Source organism: Garra rufa, chromosome 1, assembly GCF_049309525.1.
Source record: "Garra rufa chromosome 1, GarRuf1.0, whole genome shotgun sequence".
Lineage (NCBI taxonomy): Eukaryota > Metazoa > Chordata > Actinopteri > Cypriniformes > Cyprinidae > Garra > Garra rufa.
In genome coordinates, this window is record NC_133361.1 from 88,355,135 (window position 1) to 88,373,487 (window position 18,353).

The following is an 18,353-nucleotide window of genomic DNA, read 5'->3' on the forward strand; positions in this document are numbered from 1 at the left end:
GCATTTTGCAGGTATTGGACAAATACACAAATGTTTTTAATTTTTTTATAATGATACAATGATATATATTCAAGCTGACTAAATAATGGCACCCATTACAACAATTAAACATTATTTTATTGCTAATAAAGCAAAACAAGGTTACACATTTAAAGGTGTTACACTACAATTATACATATAAGTATTTGAATATGAAATTACTACATGCAGTTACGATAGGGATAAGATTATTGTTTTGTTTGGTTTACAGTTAGTTGCATCCAATTATGCATAATTTACTGTTATTACTATAGTAACTACATATAGCATGTATTAATGACAATGTAAAATAAAGTACATTGTTAGTTAAAAGCTGTGGTTATATGATAATCAATCTGAGAAAAAAAAACAACAAAAAAAAAAAACAACAAAGAACATAGTAAGTACACTTTACTTAAACCATGGTTAATTTTTGTAAGGGATGTCTATATAACATTGCATTTTCATTTAAATTATTATTTGTAGCACTTGCATCTGTGTTTATATAAATAGTAATCCATCTGCAAACACAAAACTTGATTACTACATTCACACATAGCAAAATCACATTAAATGTTAATTAGAAATGATAATGTCTACAACTAAACATATTTTTTTAAATCCAAATCAAACTTTAAATAGAATAGATGTGTTTACTATGCAAAACTACAGGCAAATGGTGTTTTATATGTGAGATTATAGGCAAATCATGGAAACAAAACATGATTACTACACTTTCACTATAGTAAAGCCATGGTAAATGACGACAAACACAAGCACAACGTTTTTTGTTGTTGCTGTTCATTCAGATTTTCATTTATAGTAAGACTGTGTTCATACAGTTGTAATCGATCAGCCAAAAACACAACATGGTTACTATGCTTTCACTATAGTAAAAACAAGGTAAATTGTCATTAGGGGTGGGAATCTTCAGGCACTTCACGATCCGATCCGATTCCGATTCTGGGAGTCACGATCCGATTCCAAAACGATTCTTGATCTACATTTTTTCCCCAATTAATTCTTCTGCTGTGCAAATACAACTTTACAATTTTAAAAACATGTAAAATTGCAGTTTCTATGCTTTTTGTTTATAGTTGGAATCTCTGTAAAAGTAGGTGTGTCAATCTTCACCGGTTTCAAGATTCAAGTTAATTACTGTTTTCATTAACAACTAAATATCACGATGAACACATTCTCAGTTTTCAATAGTACTGCACATGGCTACATTTTCATATTTGTTTTATATCAAATTTAATTTGGGCCAACTTTACTTTATTTTTTAAATTATGTAAGCAAAGTACTTTTTAAAACAATTACTTATTTAAAATAAGTTTTCTTCAGGTATCCGAAAGTTTACAGACAATAGTTGAGGTGACACTTTTATTTACCAGGTATGCTGAGTGCTAAAACCACCAGTAATACCAAAAATAATAATATCTTTACATTATTTAGACACCAATAAAATCAGAGACGAAATCATATTTTAATATTTCCTCTTTTTCCTGTTTATTATTATTTTTAAAAATATATATACATTTTATATAGGCTATTTTTTTCTGTGGACTTTAAACTTTTGAATTGTTGAGAAATTATGAAAATATACATATTATATATAATATACAAAAATACAATACATTTTTGGCAATCAGGATTTGGCAGGATTACCCCGCGAATGAAATCACGCGCATGACAGCAAAATAGAATGCGCATCAATTCTGAGGAGTCAAGGAAGATCCGGAGAATCTGCTTGCTCAGAAGATTCAAATAAGGGATTCATTTATAAGCATGTTTATATTATTTAACACGTGAACGCATTCTCTCTGACAGCCTGAGTATGCAGGGCATTAGCAGCTTACTGTATATGGACGGAACGCCAATGATGCACAGATCTATTTCGATATATCAGATGTTTTGTCCTGCTCTGAAAACATAACTGACTGTACGTACAGTTTCGTTTGAAACTATTCCAAAATGCAAGTGTATTTAACCGCATCCGCAATCGAGCTTTAGGACGAACAAACACAAAGCGCACGTGAGTCTGTCAGTGCAACAGTTTCTTGCATTCCAGACGGCAGAAATGAACGCATATCTAAAGTAAAACACGACGGATGGAAGCACACTGTCAAGCATTATGCGCACGTGTCTCACAGTGCAAATTCTGTGCGCTGTAGCCAGCCGCATCTCTAGCGCGCACACGTGCCATATGCAGAAAAAAAAAACAAGCTCAGAATCGATTCTGAAATATTAGGAATCGATTCAGAATCGTTGAAGAGAGAATCGCGATGCATCGATGCATCGATTTTTTCTCCCACCCCTAATTGTCATAAGGAATGACTGCACTTACAGCTGAAACGCGTTTTTTCCCCCCATTTAAATCGACCTTAAGAACGTGTAAATGGACTTTAGAAAGTTAGATTACATTTAAACGGTTTCATTATGGGCAATTCGCGAGTCAAAAGTTTGTGAACGCCAAACACGGATGAACGACGGACGAAAACGTAACGAGTTACCAATTGAGAACATTGTAAAGAGAGAGGAAGAAAGTAGAAAACATGTATTACTTACTTTGAAAAGTTATCCTATATTCCGTTCGTCTGATTTTTGAACCTGACTTAGAATGAAACTAAGCGCGGTGAGTGGCTCTCAACAATGGAGCTCGAGCGATGCGATTGGCTCTCGTCCATTCTCACAATGGACGGCGAGCGACGCGATTGGCTCTCGTCCATTCTCACAATGGACGGCGAGATCGGCGATTGGACGAGGAGACGGCCGCGGAAACAGACGATCCTGCTCCAGGTAGCGCCACAGAGACAGACATTGCGCATCTGCTGCCGCGGGATCACGGTTGTAAAAGCAAGGGTTAGGGTTAGGGATTAGAATCGCACGTACTAACAGGCTGTTTTGAAAGATGTTTCCGGAGCTCGCAAAATCCACTTAGCCTGTGCGGAGAATGGGCACGCTGGAGCCCGCCACCCTGTTGGGAAGAAAGAGAGCCAACAGAGGCACCCAACGTGGGGCTCGAACCCACGAGCCTGAGATTAAGAGTCTCATGCTCTACCGACTGAGCTAGCCGGGCTGGTTGTGGTCTCCTTCACCGGGTCAGACGCAGTTTTCATCGGCTCCCAAATGACACAGGCGAAACGGAGGCTCTCGCGTTGTGCAAGACTGTCGAGCCGTCCCGTGGGTAGTGCTTAGAGCAGGCTTAGAGTTTTCTTCTGTCAGTTTTGACCCAATCTGTTATTGGGAAGCGCAGTTTGACCCAGCAGTGCGGGCCAACAACATGTTCTGTCTTGCCGCGTGAAGGCGGTTCAATGCTTTGGTCAGCGTATGGTTGAGATGTGATTTTCCACCAATTTGGGGCACCTTTCTTATGGAAATCAAGGATAAATCTATATAAGGATAAGGATAAATCTTCTATATTTCGGTGGTCTTTTGCAAACACTAGATTTATATGTCAATTCCAACATAACACCGACTGTTACGCAACAGTCCCGGGATCGTTAATAGTTACGCCTCCAACATTTGCATCGCCCAATCATCGGTAACGTCAGTACATCAGTAAAACAAGGCAAGCCACTGAAGGGACACGGTTAGCTTGATGCTAGCGCTAGCCTGTTACATTGCAGTACAAAAGATATCACTTACCACATAAACAGAGAGATGACTGTGCTGATGATGGTGAATGATGGAGAAATAACTGCGCTGATGATGGCGAATGATTTACAGATCCAGAGTATCACCGAGAAGCAGCTGAACTTGTGTGGTAAGAAGCGCTCCCTCTGCATTATAACTTTACACAGAGCACATGGATCACAGTAATGAGACTAAAATGTCTGCGATACAAAACGGCAGATTCAACAAACCACATATTAAAAGCCGCTAGAGCTCCTGATTAAATATATATTTTTATCAATGTGCCAGCTATAGAGATGAGCAGCTCTGTGAAACAGCCAATCGGAGCAGAGCTCATTAATATTCATGAAGCTTCCAAAAAAGGCAATAACAGAGCATTTCATTCTAGGGACAAATCCTAGGGTTGTAAATGGTCCTGTAAAACCGTTTCTGGAGATTGTTTGCCCTTTCCTATGCCATATACCTTCTATGCAGATATCAAAGAACAAATTAAAATATTCTCTCAATGCATTTTATGGCAACTTTAAGTTGATAGAACCAGCTGACATCTTATCCTGACATTCTGAATATCAAGGATGGTGACACCCACCAACAAAAATGTAAAAAAAAATAAAATAAAATAAAATTCTCAATCACAACAACCCATAAGATTTTTAATCTGATATTTACATTTTTCAGAGACCACTCTGATCATACTCTCTTCTTCTATGCTGCTTAAATACCACACAGAACGTTCATCAACGGTGTGGATCATATGAAATAAACCATTACTCCACACCGGATTCACGCTCAGAAAAGAGTATCAAAGCTCATCATCGTAGTTTGGGAGACACTACACTTTTGAAACACATTTCCTAGTTAGAAACTATAGAAATGATCCCTGAAAGTATAGTCTTGACCTCCATTTTGCAAAACCAGCTTAGGCGAGTTCTGACACTTTGAGTCTCAGAGATGGTTACAACCTAACAACAGAGATGAGAAAAGTTACATTTGAAACATCATTAGAGTCCTAAAATTTTGTTTGTAATTTTAGTTGGATGCAGTTTTCATTGGCCCCCAAATTACACAGGCGAAACTGAGGCTCTCGCGTTGTGCGAGACTGTCAACCCGTCCCGTGGGTAGGGCTTAAAGCAGGCTTAGAGATTTCTTCTGTCAGTTTTGACCCAATCTGTTTTTGGGAAGCGCAGTTTGACCCAGCAGTGCGGGCCAACAACATGTACTGTTTTGCCGCGTGAAGGCGGTTCAATGCTTTGGACAGCGTATGGTTGAGTTGTGATTTTCCACCAATTTTGGGCACCTTTCTTATGGAAATCAAGGATGATTTCATGGGAAATGGCAAACTGGTGTAGCGTTTGGCTAATAAGCTAAAGCTACAAAGGATGTACCGGTGCCCCGTCGTCCGAGCAGAATCCACATTCGGCCGTAATCGGAGGTTACTACTAACGTTCGATTGTGTCTCATAGGGAGTTTGGCGCAGGGCCTCAGTGGAAAACAGGCCCTCGGCGGCTGAAACAAAAGACGAAGAATGCATCCACATGCACATGAATCAGGAATGTTAAATAAAGAAACCCCGCCGGATGACGAGGTGGTCCAGTGGTTAAGGCGGTGGAAGGCTAATACATTGTGCTCGACACGCATTCGAAGCTTTAGCGCCACTGAGAGGCCACCGGACCAGACAGGCCCAACATGTTTACGATGGGTAACGGTGAGATGTAATTGCGCTGCAGTTTAATGATACCTGTCTTGAGAACATATTGACAAAACAACAAACCTTCTGGCTCTGGCGCTCTATCATCAGCAGACCGTTTTTTTGGCGAGGAAAAAAAACCCTAAACGAAACAAGGCTATATTTCTCAACAAAACTAGCAAAAATTGCCAAAGATAAATGTATTTCAAGTCATCCTGGCGGGGTATTGGGTAAAGCTTTCAACCAGCAATGATAGGCTACAACATTGCCTCTGCGAAAGAACGCCGGCGACGGTCGTGACCTTTTTCTGCACCTACGTGGATGTGAACCGACAAGGTGGTAGCAAGCTTTAAACTGCCGCACAAACAGTCTCCTGCCACGGGTTGCTGCACCGTGTTTCTACGGAACAGATTAGAGGTGTGTAAAAGACGGCTCATTCACTATTCCCTCTGTGCTCAAAACAGCCTGCTGAAAGCACGGCAGCAGCAGCTGAAAAGGTCCGCAGCATGGCCTATCTCAGTCAGCAAGGGGACGGGGTGGCCGTACCTTCCAGTGATCAGCCGGCCTAACTATTCCTAAACATTTGTTACAAGTCCTAACACAAGTCCTAACAATCCTAACACAAGTCCTAACATTCCTAACAATCACTGGTCTAAGTCCTAACAGTTCTGAACATCGCTCAGCGGCCATTGGCCGCTCGGGGCAAAAAAGCCATTGGTCGAAACATTGTCATGTGACTAAATCTATAAAATGTTCAAGTGGCAAAACGCGCTTGTCGTTGTACACTGACCTTCATCACAGCGTGACGCGAGACAGTTTTAATTAATTCCTTAATCATACACATCTAATAAACTGGACGTTTTTGGACTGTGTGCAGGTGAGTAAGTTACAGTATAACGTGATAGAGAAGCGGTAACGCTACCTGACATAGCTTCGTTTGATAATATGGTTTAATCTCAACAGAATACTAATCTTTTTTTTTTTTGTAACAGAAGAATGCTTTTGATTTGTGCTGTAAAGCCTGAAATATTGTTCAGAAAAACTCTTAAGTGTTAAAAAAGCTATGTAGACTACCATTTGTATCATATTAAAACATTTATTTAGTTAAACATTCATCATATTATATATATACACACACACATACACACTGGAAGCTAATGACACTGAAACAAATTCCTTGTATGTGCAAGCATACTTGGCAATAAAACTCTTTCTGATAATAAGTATGCTTGTGCATACAAGGAATTTGTTTCAGTGTCATTAGCTTCCAGTACATGGAGACAACATCACACAGACAATAAAAATAAGATGAGAATAAAAAAGTACACATATGTAAATATAAATAGACAAATCAATTTAGAAATACATAAGTGGTATGTACAGTTGTGCTATAGATGATAGAATGGAATAGGATAGGATAGAATAGAATAGAAAGATGCAGGGATGTACTAGGGTGGAGGTGGTAGCAAATAAATATAAGGTTATTTATATTTTATATATTATAATATTTTATTTATATATTTGTTTATTTATAATCTATACAGAAAACGACAAATGGATAAGCAATCACTTATAATTATCAAAGTGGCAATATCGCTCTAAGTAATATTAGTCAGGAAAATGATTAGTTGTGTATAAATAAATAAAAAATATTTTAGGTGTAAAGGTTTATTGAATCTTTAGACAATAAAAGAGAACAGTTTGCTGAGTAACATTTTATACATTAGGTTTTGGCTCATAGTAAAATCAAGTATGGAGCTCATACTTGATTAAATAAAAATTATTTTCAGAAGCAATGGTCTTCCCTTCCACCGGTCCAACATTCATCAGCTCCAGCACCGCAATCTCAGGATTGGTCTTCCCTTCCGCAAGGCCAGCAGCCATCAGCTGCACCACCTCCTCAGAACCGACAGCGTGCTTGGAGACTTAAGATTTTTGAAAAGGAGCATGTAATGCATATATAGAGTGTAATTTGTCATATGTCAATATTTAGCTGTTGAAATAAAACATATTTTTTTGGAAATATGTTTTTTGTTTTATTATTTCAATTTTACTAAATTGAATAGTTGTTTTGTGATTATGTAAAATATGTAGAAATATGTATTTTTCTGTAATTTGTTAAAGTAAGTTAAAGGGTAAAAAAAGTGGGGGTTGGAATTCCAATACATTTTAAATTTTCACTTCCCCTTTATTTTTTTTCCTCATTTTCCTTTTCCCCTTGTTTTTTTCTCATTTTTTCTTTTCCCCCACCCATAGCAGTCCCTTTTGCCCTGTTTTTGGCCGAGTGGTTAAGACGATGGACTGCTAATCCATTGTGCTCTGCACGCGTGGGTTCGAATCCCATCCTCGTCGTTCGGTACGTTTAGCAGTGATCCTCGTTCCTGGGGACCCCACTCTGCAATTTTTGTGTGTCTTCCCTATCTGACACACTCAGTTCAGTTTATTGATACCTGCCGCAAAGTCTTGAGAACATATTGACAAAACAACAAGTCTTCTGGCTCCGGCACGCTACGATCGGTGGACACCTCTTTGACGAGGACCAACAACCAGCCACGCCAATAAAAGGAAACAAAACGAAGCAAGACTATCTTTCTCAACAAGCCTCCAGAGAGATTGGCAAAAATTGCCGATGCTGACTGTATTTCAAGTCATCCCGGTGGGGTATTGACTTTGTGGCAACATGGAACTTTTGCATCTACATTAATATTAGTCTGTTTCTTCTTATTCTGAGGTCACCGTAGCCACCAGATCCATTCTGTATTCCGATCTGATGGTCACTACAGTCCCCCGGTTCCAGTCCGTACCAAGAGCAGATGGTGGATCAGCACCTTCAGCCGAATGTCAGCGGATACTATGTCAACTAGATGAGCCCCAGAGACAGATCATCAGTAAAGAAGGCATCCACATGCCACAGCAAACTACTCGAGCTGGTGAAAATGTTCACCAAACACCCGCCGCTGAATTCTTTTAAAACAAGCCAGCTTATTGAAGGTGCACAAGATAAACGCCCTGAGAAAGCTGTGCCTCGCAACCCTAAGAATGGCATAGGCGTCAGTGGACACCTGACGCGCGTGCAAAACTCCGGCATTTCACACGTCCCTGGGTGGGCTCGAACCACCAACCTTTCGGTTAACAGCCTAACGCGCTAACCGATTGCGCCACAGAGACAGCCGCTACTGCTTGCTGCCGCCGGATCACCGGTGTAAAAGAAAGGGTTAGGGTTAGTGATAGGGATTAAAATCGCTCGCACTAACAGCGACATCTGTTTTGAAAGATGTTTCCGGAGCTCGCAAAATCCGCTCAGCCTGCGCGGCGAATGGGCACGCTGGAGCCCGCCACCCTTTTGGGAAGAAAGAGAGTCAACTGAGCCGCCCAACGTGGGGCTCGAACCCACGACCCTGAGATTAAGAGTCTCATGCTCTACCGACTGAGCTAGCCGGGCTGGTCGTGGGCTTCTTCACCGGGTCGGACCCAGTTTTCATCGGCCCCCAAATTACACAGGCGAAACGGAGGCTCTCGCGTTGTGCGAGACTGTCGAGCCCTCCCCGTGGGTAGGGCTTAGAGCAGGCTTAGAGTTTTCTTCTGTCGGTTTTGACCCAATCTGTTTTTGGGAAGCGCAGTTTGACCCAGCAGTGCGGGCCAACAACACGTTCTGTTTTGCCGCGTGAAGGCGGGTCAATGCTTTGGACAGCGTATGGTTGAGATGTGATTTTCCACCAATTTGGGGCACCTTTCTTAAGGAAATCAAGGATGATTTCATGGGAAATGGCAAACTGCTGTAGCGTTTGGCTAACAAGCCAAAGCTACAAAGGATGTACCGGTGCCCCGTCGTCCGAGCAGAATCCACATTCGGCCGTAATCGGAGGTTACTACTAACGTTCGATTGTGTCTCATAGGGAGTTTGACGCAGGGCCTCAGTGGAAAACAGGCCCTCGGCGGCTGAAACAAAAGACGAAGAAGGCATCCACATGCACATGATTCAGGAGTGTTATACAAAGAAACCACGCAAGATGACGAGGTGGTCCAGCGGTTAAGGCGGTGGAAGGCTAATACATTGTGCTCGACATGCACTGGAAGCTTTAGCGCCACTGAGAGCCCACCGGACCAGACAGGCCCAACCTGTTTACGATGGGTAACGGTGAGCCGTAATTGCGCTGCAGTTTAATGATACCCGTCTTGAGGACATATTTACAAAACAACAAGCCTTCTGGCTCTGGCGCTCAATCATCAGCAGACACCTTTTTGACGAGAAACAAAACCTAAACGAAACAAGGATACTTTTTCTCCACAATACTCTAAGCCTCCAGAGAGGCTAGCAAAAATTGCCAAAGCTGACTGTATTTCAAGTCATCCTGGCGGGGTATTGGGTAAAGTTTTCAACCAGCAATGATCGCGCCTCGGATAAACCTCATAGGCTACAATATTGCCTCTGCGAAAGAATGCCGGCGACGGTCGTGACCTTTTCAGGCACCTACGTGGATGTGAACCGACAAGGTGGTAGCAAGCTTTAAACTGCCGCACAAACAGTCTCCTGGCACGGGTTGCTGCACCGTGTTTCTACGGAACAGATTAGAGGTGTGTAAAAGACGGCTCATTCACTATTCCCTCTGTGCTCAAAACAGCCTGCTGAAAGCACAGCAGCAGCAGCTGAAAAGGTCCGCAGCATGGCCTCTCTCAGTCAGCAAGGGGGCGGGGAGGCCGAGTGGTTAAGGCGATGGACTGCTAATCCCATCCTTGTCGTTCGGTTCCTTTAGCACTGGACCTTAATCTAGGTCCTGGGGACCCCATGCTGAACTTTTTGTGTGTCCTCCTTATCTAACACACTCAGTTCAGTTCTTTGAGTTCTCTACTAATGAGCTGATGATCTGAATCGGGAGTGCTAAATAAAAGGCGCAACGTAATATGACGAGGTGGCCGAGTGGTTAAGGCGATGGACTGCTAATCCATTGTGCTCTGCACGCGTGGGTTCGAATCCCATCCTCGTCGTTCGGTACGTTTAGCAGTGATCCTCGTTCCTGGGGACCCCACTCTGCAATTTTTGTGTGTCTTCCCTATCTGACACACTCAGTTCAGTTTATTGATACCTGCCGCAAAGTCTTGAGAACATATTGACAAAACAACAAGTCTTCTGGCTCCGGCACGCTACGATCGGTGGACACCTCTTTGACGAGGACCAACAACCAGCCACGCCAATAAAAGGAAACAAAACGAAGCAAGACTATCTTTCTCAACAAGCCTCCAGAGAGATTGGCAAAAATTGCCGATGCTGACTGTATTTCAAGTCATCCCGGTGGGGTATTGACTTTGTGGCAACATGGAACTTTTGCATCTACATTAATATTAGTCTGTTTCTTCTTATTCTGAGGTCACCGTAGCCACCAGATCCATTCTGTATTCCGATCTGATGGTCACTACAGTCCCCCGGTTCCAGTCCGTACCAAGAGCAGATGGTGGATCAGCACCTTCAGCCGAATGTCAGCGGATACTATGTCAACTAGATGAGCCCCAGAGACAGATCATCAGTAAAGAAGGCATCCACATGCCACAGCAAACTACTCGAGCTGGTGAAAATGTTCACCAAACACCCGCCGCTGAATTCTTTTAAAACAAGCCAGCTTATTGAAGGTGCACAAGATAAACGCCCTGAGAAAGCTGTGCCTCGCAACCCTAAGAATGGCATAGGCGTCAGTGGACACCTGACGCGCGTGCAAAACTCCGGCATTTCACACGTCCCTGGGTGGACTCGAACCACCAACCTTTCGGTTAACAGCCGAACGCGCTAACCGATTGCGCCACAGAGACAGCCGCTGCTGCTTGCTGCCGCCGGATCACCGGTGTAAAAGAAAGGGTTAGGGTTAGTGATAGGGATTAAAATCGCTCGCACTAACAGCGACATCTGTTTTGAAAGATGTTTCCGGAGCTCGCAAAATCCGCTCAGCCTGCGCGGCGAATGGGCACGCTGGAGCCCGCCACCCTTTTGGGAAGAAAGAGAGTCAACTGAGCCGCCCAACGTGGGGCTCGAACCCACGACCCTGAGATTAAGAGTCTCATGCTCTACCGACTGAGCTAGCCGGGCTGGTCGTGGGCTTCTTCACCGGGTCGGACCCAGTTTTCATCGGCCCCCAAATTACACAGGCGAAACGGAGGCTCTCGCGTTGTGCGAGACTGTCGAGCCCTCCCCGTGGGTAGGGCTTAGAGCAGGCTTAGAGTTTTCTTCTGTCGGTTTTGACCCAATCTGTTTTTGGGAAGCGCAGTTTGACCCAGCAGTGCGGGCCAACAACACGTTCTGTTTTGCCGCGTGAAGGCGGGTCAATGCTTTGGACAGCGTATGGTTGAGATGTGATTTTCCACCAATTTGGGGCACCTTTCTTAAGGAAATCAAGGATGATTTCATGGGAAATGGCAAACTGCTGTAGCGTTTGGCTAACAAGCCAAAGCTACAAAGGATGTACCGGTGCCCCGTCGTCCGAGCAGAATCCACATTCGGCCGTAATCGGAGGTTACTACTAACGTTCGATTGTGTCTCATAGGGAGTTTGACGCAGGGCCTCAGTGGAAAACAGGCCCTCGGCGGCTGAAACAAAAGACGAAGAAGGCATCCACATGCACATGATTCAGGAGTGTTAAACAAAGAAACCACGCAAGATGACGAGGTGGTCCAGCGGTTAAGGCGGTGGAAGGCTAATACATTGTGCTCGACATGCACTGGAAGCTTTAGCGCCACTGAGAGCCCACCGGACCAGACAGGCCCAACCTGTTTACGATGGGTAACGGTGAGCCGTAATTGCGCTGCAGTTTAATGATACCCGTCTTGAGGACATATTTACAAAACAACAAGCCTTCTGGCTCTGGCGCTCAATCATCAGCAGACACCTTTTTGACGAGAAACAAAACCTAAACGAAACAAGGCTACTTTTTCTCAACAATACTCTAAGCCTCCAGAGAGGCTAGCAAAAATTGCCAAAGCTGACTGTATTTCAAGTCATCCTGGCGGGGTATTGGGTAAAGTTTTCAACCAGCAATGATCGCGCCTCGGATAAACCTCATAGGCTACAATATTGCCTCTGCGAAAGAATGCCGGCGACGGTCGTGACCTTTTCAGGCACCTACGTGGATGTGAACCGACAAGGTGGTAGCAAGCTTTAAACTGCCGCACAAACAGTCTCCTGGCACGGGTTGCTGCACCGTGTTTCTACGGAACAGATTAGAGGTGTGTAAAAGACGGCTCATTCACTATTCCCTCTGTGCTCAAAACAGCCTGCTGAAAGCACAGCAGCAGCAGCTGAAAAGGTCCGCAGCATGGCCTCTCTCAGTCAGCAAGGGGGCGGGGAGGCCGAGTGGTTAAGGCGATGGACTGCTAATCCCATCCTTGTCGTTCGGTTCCTTTAGCACTGGACCTTAATCTAGGTCCTGGGGACCCCATGCTGAACTTTTTGTGTGTCCTCCTTATCTAACACACTCAGTTCAGTTCTTTGAGTTCTCTACTAATGAGCTGATGATCTGAATCGGGAGTGCTAAATAAAAGGTGCCACGTAATATGACGAGGTGGCCGAGTGGTTAAGGCGATGGACTGCTAATCCATTGTGCTCTGCACGCGTGGGTTCGAATCCCATCCTCGTCGTTCGGTACGTTTAGCAGTGATCCTCGTTCCTGGTGACCCCACTCTGCAATTTTTGTGTGTCTTCCCTATCTGACACACTCAGTTCAGTTTATTGATACCTGCCGCAAAGTCTTGAGAACATATTGACAAAACAACAAGTCTTCTGGCTCCGGCACGCTACGATCGGTGGACACCTCTTTGACGAGGACCAACAACCAGCCACGCCAATAAAAGGAAACAAAACGAAGCAAGACTATCTTTCTCAACAAGCCTCCAGAGAGATTGGCAAAAATTGCCGATGCTGACTGTATTTCAAGTCATCCCGGTGGGGTATTGACTTTGTGGCAACATGGAACTTTTGGGGGGTTCCGGTAATGGCGGCTTGCTGAGAGGACGTGCCCACTTCTGCTCCGCTATCTTTCTGTAAAATCCTGAATAATACTCGTTTATTAGACATTGAACGACGCCTGTAGGACAGCTGTGATGCCTCTCTCGCAAAGGAAACTCGGTAAAAACACTAATAGACCAACTCAGTCGAAATTATCTGACTTCACTTCTAAATTGAACTCTGAGGCTGGCTGTGAAGCTAGCGTTAGCGTTGGCCGTGAAGATAGCGAGACTAATACCAACACATGCCAAGCGATGGAGGAGGAAAATGACAAGCCGACTGAGATGGAAAAGACGGCCGAAAGCTTAGATGCAGTACTGGCGGCTATCGCAAACTTGAAATCGGATTTTTCCTCCAAACTGGATGGTATCTTGTCAGCAATAGAGACTGTGAGGAAGGATGTAAATGAGTGTGCTAAGCGGGTCGGTGAGGCGGAGGTCCGGATATCTGCAGCAGAAGATAGCATCACCACCTTGGAAGCAAAGGTACGGACTCTTGAAAATAACAACAAAGATCTCAAGGACAAAGTGCTGGATCTGGAGGCCAGATCGCGACGATCTAACTTGAGACTTGTTGCTCTGACGCTGGAGAGAGCCCATCGGGTCGGCCAGAAGAATATGTCAAACACCGCTACACCGAGGACTATGATCATGAAGTTCCTAAATTATAAGGATAAAATGACCGTGATAAGAGCTGCTAGGGCAAAGGGACAGATTCTTTTCAAGAACCGTCCGGTGAGATTTTATGAGGACCTGGCGACCGGTGTACACAAGAAACAGAAAGAGTTTGACGCCGTGAGGCAACAACTTCGCTCCATGGGGATCCGGTACGGCATGATTCCTCCCGCGCGACTGATAGTGACACACAACGGACAGTCTCGCATCTTTAATCAGCCAGGTGAAGCGGAGAATTTTGTGAAAGCTTTGAGGTCAGAGAGTGGACTGGGGTGAGATAATGTAATCACTGACATACTGTGTGTTGGCATGGAGGGATAATTACTGAACTTTAAGTTTAAAAAAGAAGAGAGAAAAAGGCCAACTTGTTATATTTGTTTAAAGGGCCAGAGGCTCACAGCCACTGTTAGTAGTCTATTTTTCTTAACGTATCCAATAACGAGTTTTTCTGTTTATGTAGCGGGGTGGGGTAAGGGGGAATGGTGTTCAGGCACAGTCGGTTGATCCTCACTCTTGGGTGGAACAGCCTTCAGCTGTTAGACAGGTACCAGTATACATAGGGGGAGGGAAATGGGTACCAAAGTTCAAGTTAAAGGGGCATGTTCAATATTCATTGTTATGGATGTAGTTTTTGACATTCAGGTTTTATTTGTTTCTCTGTCTTTTAATATTTCAAATGTGTTGGGAAGCTCATTTAGTGCTATATGTTATGTCTGGTGGAATAAGAATTAAAATTTCTTCTTGGAACTGCAGAGGACTACAAAAACTGGAGAAGGTGAAACAAGTAATGACTAGGGTGAAATCTATGCACTCTGATATCATGCTACTTCAGGAAACACACCTGTTGTCTAGCCAAGAGGCGAAGATTAGGAGGAGGTGGCAGGGCACAAATCTATACCATTTCATGTGACAAGGGTTATTAAAGACAAGGCGGGGAGATATATTATTCTACAGGGCACACTTATTACGGAAAAAATAATCCTGATAAATATCTATGCTCCAAACATTGACGACCCAAAGTTTTTTCATAATCTTTTTCTTACAGCATCATCTCTGCCTGGTAGCCTTATTATAGGAGGGGATTTTAATTGTACATTGAACCCAGAATTGGATAGGAGTTCAGGTATTGACCTCTCGCATCCTAAAAGTAGACAAACTATTCAACATTTTATGAAAGAACTTGATCTGAGGGATATTTGGAGGGATATGAACCCCAAGGTCTTAAAATACTCCTGCTACTCAAATACACATAAATCATACTCGCGTATTGATTATTTTCTAGCTTCTGCTAATATGAGGTACAAAATAAAGGATTGTCATTATGATAGCATTTTAATATCTGACCATTCGCCAAACTCGTTAATATATGAAGATTTAAGACTAAAGAGGGATCCCCCTAGGTGGAGATTTAAACAAAAATGGCTCCTAGACTCAGAATTTATATCTTTTATAGACAACCAAATTAACATTTTTTTTTAAACCAATACGGATGAAACATCACCCTGCACAAGGTGGGAAGCCTTTAAGGCCTACGTAAGAGGTCAGATTATTAGTTTTACAAGTTATAGAGCAAAGCAAACTTATCAGAAAACAAAAAAGTTGGAGGCGGAGATTGAGCTGCTTGAGGGAGAATATTTTCAAACTTTTTGTCCAAGAATTCATCAAAAGCTTCTATTACTAAGAACACAGTATAACGAACTTTCTGCTTCTAAGGCAGCCTCACATCTTTTGTGTCTTAAACAGACATTCTATGACCAAGGGGAAAAGCCTGGTAAACTATTAGCATGGCGCCTCCGACAACTACAGAATGAGAAAAATATTGCATCAGTTGAAAATAGTGATGGACAGATTATTGTTGACCCTCTAGGAATTAATGAAACTTTTAAGTTTTTTTTTGAAAAATTATACAGCTCAGACATAATACACATGGGACAAGAGCAAAACCTCTTCTTAGATACCCTTCAGATACCCAGCATTTCAAAACTAATAAGTGCAGACCTGGACACACCTATAACAAAGGAGGAAATATCTATAGCAATAGATCATCTGAAAACAGGTAAAACCCCTGGCCCAGATGGACTACCGACAGAAATTTATAGAAAATTTAAAACTAAATTGCTGTCCCCTCTTTTTGACATGTTCTCGGATTCATTTGAAAAGGGAATCCTTCCGGCTTCATTAAGAGGAGCTCTGATAACTTTACTGCCCAAACCTGGTAAACCGTGCAATAAATGTGGAAATCTAAGACCAATAAGTCTGCTTAATGTGGATTTAAAGATACTTTGCAAAATTTTAGCTCGAAGACTGGAGAGACTTTTACCTGATCTAATTCCCTGTGACCAGAATGGGTTTATTGCAGGTAGACAGGGATTTCATAATGTGAGACGAGTGTTGGATATTCTTCATAGTCAGGAAGGAAAAACAGACGCTGCTTTACTATCATTGGATGCCGAAAAGGCCTTCGATAGAGTTGAGTGGCCCTACTTATTTGAAATATTAAAAAGATTTGGTTGTGGGGATAATTTCTGTCGGTGGATTAGACTTCTATATAACGAACCATATGCTGAAATACTGACAAATGGAATTATATCTAAACCATTTGAAATTAAACGAGGATGTAGGCAAGGGTGCCCTTTGTCCCCCTTATTGTTTATTTTAGCAATTGAACCGTTTGCCATTGCGGTGCGGTCCCATAAAAACATAACTGGTTTATCAGTAAATCAACAGGAACACAGAATTGCCTTATTTGCAGATGATGTTATTCTTTTTTTGGAAAAACTGAAAGATTCTATCCCAGCCTTGTTGGATTTATTACGCACATTTGGACGGATATCAGGATATAAAGTGAACAAAGAAAAATCTTCATTAATGATACTTAACTCAGAAGAGAGAAAAAGTGCCGGAAATTCTTTCCAATTCAAAATGGTAGATTGTTTTACCTATCTCGGAATTAAGATAGTGCCATGTTTGAGAGACATTGTTGGAGCTAACTACACCCCTATGGTAGACTCCATCACCTCATCTATAGAAAGATGGAAACCCTTGCCCTTGTCACTTATAGCAAGAATTAATGTTCTTAAACTAAACATAATGCCCAAACTTCTGTACTTGTTCCAGAACATCCCGTTGTCACCTCCTGCTAATTTATTCTCACACCTGAAGACAATTTTTGTACGTTTTTTGTGGAATAATAGACGATCGAGGCTACGTTTATCACTCTTGTATTTACCGTATGAAAGAGGAGGCCTCAAGTGTCCCAATCCACTTTGGTACTATTGGGCAGCCCAATTGAGGACTATGATGTATTATTTTACAGATAAATCCCTTCCGCCCTGGATGAATATTGAAAACTGCTCAGTGCCTCTTCCCTTTCCCCAGTACCTATACTCAGCAAAAGTCAAAATGTTGAAAAAAAAGACAAAAATCCTATAGTCAGAAATATGATTATAATCTGGTATCAGGTTAAGAAATATCTGGGTGAATCCATCTCTCTTGCACGCTTCAGCCCAATATGGGGTAACCATTTTTTCCCTCCAGGCAGAGCAGACCCTGGTTTTAGGAAGTGGGCTGACAAAGGTTTAAAGACAATAGGGGATCTCATGGGATCAGAGGATGAGACTTTGATGTCATTTGAGGAGTTGATTGCCAAGTATGATATTCCATGCAAACATCGATTTAAATATCTACAAGTGAGAAACTTTATTAGATCATCTCAAAGTCAATGTTTATCAATCCCTCCGCTGTCCACCTTGGAAACAGAAATGAAAAAAGATTGCTTTGGGAAGGGAATAATCTCCAAACTATATAATATATTAGTAGAGGGTTCCCCTGAATCTTCTTTAGGGAAACTTAATGCCTGGAGGGAAGACTTACAGGAGGACTTATCCTCCGAAGACTGGGAAGAGGTATGTGCTGAAGCACAAACAAAAACTACTAGTACTCGTCTCAAAGTACTGCAATATAATTGGCTAATGAGGACATATGTGACTCCAGAAAAGCTTAATAAATATAATGGTGATATCCCAGACTTGTGTTTCAGGTGTGGAGAGGAGAAAGGGACATTCTTCCACTGTATCTGGGAATGCAATAAAGTACAACAGTTTTGGAAAGAGATCAAACAAGCTCTGGATACTATATTGGGTATACAATTAGCTCTTGACCCTAAACTATTTATTTTAGGCTTATATCCTGATGGACATCTTATGTCTAGAAAGATAATTACCGCCATGGACTTATGTCTACTGCTGGCAAAAAGAGTCATAGCACTCTCATGGAGGAAGACTAGTAAACCAAAACTCATTAACTGGATAAAGGAATTGTCCACAACTTTACCTATGGAAAAAATTACTTA

General features: G+C 42.5%; 8 non-coding genes and 1 pseudogene across 8 annotated transcripts; 2 read left to right on the forward strand and 7 right to left on the reverse strand.

Moving 5' to 3' along the window:
- Positions 1-4,334: 4,334 nt before the first annotated feature.
- LOC141348106 (small nucleolar RNA U3) lies at positions 4,335-4,550 on the reverse strand. The gene has a single exon (XR_012357458.1). It is a non-coding gene; the product is annotated as a small nucleolar RNA U3 (small nucleolar RNA).
- A 954-nt stretch (positions 4,551-5,504) lies between these two features.
- Positions 5,505-5,624, reverse strand: LOC141286704 (U4 spliceosomal RNA; annotated as a pseudogene).
- Positions 5,625-8,710: 3,086 nt separating this feature from the next.
- On the reverse strand, positions 8,711-8,783 carry trnak-cuu (transfer RNA lysine (anticodon CUU)). Its single transcript has one exon. It is a non-coding gene; the product is annotated as a tRNA-Lys (tRNA).
- An 858-nt stretch (positions 8,784-9,641) lies between these two features.
- LOC141283578 (U4 spliceosomal RNA) lies at positions 9,642-9,782 on the reverse strand. Its single transcript, XR_012338174.1, has one exon. It is a non-coding gene; the product is annotated as a U4 spliceosomal RNA (small nuclear RNA).
- A 463-nt stretch (positions 9,783-10,245) lies between these two features.
- Positions 10,246-10,327, forward strand: trnas-gcu (transfer RNA serine (anticodon GCU)). The gene has a single exon. It is a non-coding gene; the product is annotated as a tRNA-Ser (tRNA).
- A 742-nt stretch (positions 10,328-11,069) lies between these two features.
- Positions 11,070-11,143, reverse strand: trnan-guu (transfer RNA asparagine (anticodon GUU)). Its single transcript has one exon. It is a non-coding gene; the product is annotated as a tRNA-Asn (tRNA).
- A 201-nt stretch (positions 11,144-11,344) lies between these two features.
- On the reverse strand, positions 11,345-11,417 carry trnak-cuu (transfer RNA lysine (anticodon CUU)). The gene has a single exon. It is a non-coding gene; the product is annotated as a tRNA-Lys (tRNA).
- Positions 11,418-12,275: 858 nt separating this feature from the next.
- LOC141283586 (U4 spliceosomal RNA) lies at positions 12,276-12,416 on the reverse strand. Its single transcript, XR_012338175.1, has one exon. It is a non-coding gene; the product is annotated as a U4 spliceosomal RNA (small nuclear RNA).
- A 463-nt stretch (positions 12,417-12,879) lies between these two features.
- On the forward strand, positions 12,880-12,961 carry trnas-gcu (transfer RNA serine (anticodon GCU)). Its single transcript has one exon. It is a non-coding gene; the product is annotated as a tRNA-Ser (tRNA).
- Positions 12,962-18,353: the final 5,392 nt, after the last annotated feature.